Raw genomic sequence first — 3,255 nt, forward strand, 5'->3', positions numbered from 1 at the left:
GATTGCCATCAGAGGCTCCAATTGTGGCTCTCTTACCGATCCACTGGAAGCCACTTGCAGTCGCAGAAGGATCCTATCTGGGTCATACGCTTTTCACGACTTTTTCTCTCGTTCTATCTTTCTGATATCTTGTGTGCCGCCAGCAGAATTCTCAAAGTTGTTGTGCGCAGATTATTCTAAGGTTTACGGTTGACGTGGGTTCCGAAACGTAGTTTCATCATGCTAATCAGTTGCAAGAAGCTTATTTACAACCCACAGGTTGAATCCGCCGCATCCAAACATTTTGGTGAAGTATCTGGATATAAAAAGAGGAAGAAAAACGGACACTCAGGTTGTGAAGCAGCTACCAGAGGTACTCCTGTGTCAGCGACCACGAAGAATGGCACGCAAAAGGGTACAAGTGACAGAAATTCAATCTAATAGGAGACAGAAGATAGCATTGAACCAGCTCAGAAGGTAACTTGATTACACAGCTGCCAATGGAGTAATCGTTTACATTTGGACAGATTCACTTGGCTGTTCTTCAACTGTCCCTGACATATGGGTTCTATCTCCAGTATCAGTTTTTGGCCTTATAAGCAGCCTCTTCTGGCTTTACATGAAAAACATGCTCGCATCGGTGTTCAATAGATCAGCTGGTTCGCGCGTTCATTGGCTTTCTGATTTGGTTAATGGATCAGGCTATCAAAAGTCTACCCAGACTCAGGTTCACGGTATAAGGAATGCGTTAGGAATACTATAGTCTACTGTAGTCCAGTGATGTTTCATACTGAAATTGTTAGAATTTCTGATCTGGAACAGCAGAATTGTATGAATGAAATTCTGCAGCCCTCGTTCGTATCCATTTGTATCATCGTTGAAATCGTGCACCACTCCGACTTTTCCTGTTTAGTCCCAGAAAGACCTGGCTTTCTCAACCTTCGTTAATTTTCCCGCCAAATATGTGCTAGCACGATTCCACCAACGCAGGCGGCACCCCGCATCCATCTTTCGAGAATGCTGAAACTATTTTGACGGAAACGCCAAGTGTAACATTATTCCAAACCTTTCCGAACCTCAAACTAAATAATTGTTTGAACGCTTCTGCTAATGATTTTGCTACCTTATCCTTTTGCTTTGACATTCTTTCTTCAAATCAGAGGTACTAGACTAAGCGACGACCACCAGGCATGAGGGAGAAAGAGGTTACTACGGAGATGAAGGAGTTTGAGGAAAGCGAACGGATACCGGTGCGGCAAAAATTGGCACTTTTGGATTAGGATTAATCTGACCGTAAGAGGCTATTTGTCGGTGGCTGTGGAGATGGGTTCTTGTCCGCTAGATTAAATGTCGTGACATCATGTGAAGCTCAGTCGGAGAGAAAAATGCCCACGGGCTACTATGCGTCAAGGTATAAAAGATGGTCTCACCTGAGTTTGAACAGGGAAGCAAGGCGGTGAAATGCATGCATCTGACCACTGTCTGGTGGACTACTTAAAATGGTATTATGCAAGTCTGATGACGAAGCGCTCTTTTTCGGACTTTGTGAGGGCACTTCACATGAGTGTGTTTGGCCAATTATTTGGTCACCATTTATGTGAGGAGGCACCGTAGGCAGTCAAGCATTAAGCGAACCCTCATGTTGAGATAGGCCTTCTAAGGGTCAGCCAAGTAGAGGGTTCATTGCCTCCACAAAAAATGTGCTTTAAGAGTACTAATCGAAAGGATGGGAAGTTGCCCTTTGAGAACGCCCTACTGGTTAGAACTTAATTATTTGATGGATGTTAAGCGAACAGTAGAACGTTTATCTAGGTATCATCGATAAAAGTGGGCTGAATTGCTGATGACGCATCGCGTTCGGGATCAGGACCTGAATTTAACTACCCTAAATCTTTCTTTGATAAATGTATATCTACTGTCTCTGGCAACTGCTAACTCACAGGACGTTCACTGCACAAGTATACGCTACGGTCCGACACTATTTACTTAGGCTTCCGATGTGCCCTTTTGGCCTCATGTTATTTTGGCGCTGTTCAATGTATCTCCCACTAATTTTGAGACATGATTAGCCGCGGAATATTTCCTATTGTCGGCTTCCTTTGTAAATGCATATACCTCGGAAGCTTATGATGACCACCAGCCATCCAGCGGTTCCCTCAGAATGCGAAACTTCTATGTTATGCTTCGTCAACATCAGCCTCTCACTGAGAGAGTTACGATCTAGTATAACTTTGCTTGGGGTTGGTTTGAAAAGAAATCAGTTGTCACGGGTAGCATCGGGTAGCACGGGTGCATCGCCCATCGCCGGTGGNAACGAAAATAGCCAAATTTCTGACTCACAGGGACTTGATAATTGCACCTGTCCTCTGTGCAGCAGTGTGTACAGAACCAGTCTCGTGTTCTTGAAGGATTACAGGTTGCGATTGTGTTACTTCTGGCAGTTTCGCAAGCCGCTTTTGTTGTACATCCTTTTGTGACAAATGCCCTCCTCTCACGCAGCACAGTCCAAAACGCTGGTGCTGAGGGGACGGAAGAAGTTAAACGAATGAACAACCCACTTTTGTATTCAACAAATGATTGACAGGCATCCTGCGAGGGATCACATCTCTGAACACGCGTTATGCAATCTCCCCAGTTTCCCTCTACGTCTGTGCATACGTAGCACTCCAAACAAAAAACTAAAAATTATTTCATCGAATTAACTCCCGTATACCTTCAGAAAATGTCGTGAAAATCATTACCACGAATATGGAAAACATTAACACATGCGGAACTCTTCAAAACTGTGTTGTTTACATTAATCCAATAAAACACCTCTAGGTCAGTTAAAACCAAACAACAAGCGGAAGAGTCAGTAGCGTCACGGTGGATCCTTTCTAATCACCCATATTTTTGTTATAGGAACAAATGCCACACCGAATTGAGAAGTTCCAAAACGAATGCCTTCAAATTACCTTTATTTTCTCTTTTCTCCTGCGCCATTGTTTCCCCGGCCTCACTCCTCCCTAAACGGTATAGCTGTTTTTCCTAACCTAAGAAGATTCCAAATCAAAGGGGAGTAGCCACTATACCCGATTTGATTTTCCAGAGACATTCGGCGGGATTCCACACTAAACGATTTGCTGGCTTTTTCTCACGGATTGCCATCAGAGGCTCCAATTGTGGCTCTCTTACCGATCCACTGGAAGCCACTTGCAGTCGCAGAAGGATCCTATCTGGGTCATACGCTTTTCACGACTTTTTCTCTCGTTCTATCTTTCTGATATCTTGTGTGCC

The sequence above is a fragment of the Opisthorchis viverrini genome (genome assembly GCF_000715545.1).
Source record: "Opisthorchis viverrini unplaced genomic scaffold opera_v5_204, whole genome shotgun sequence".
Taxonomy (NCBI): Eukaryota; Metazoa; Platyhelminthes; class Trematoda; order Opisthorchiida; family Opisthorchiidae; genus Opisthorchis; species Opisthorchis viverrini.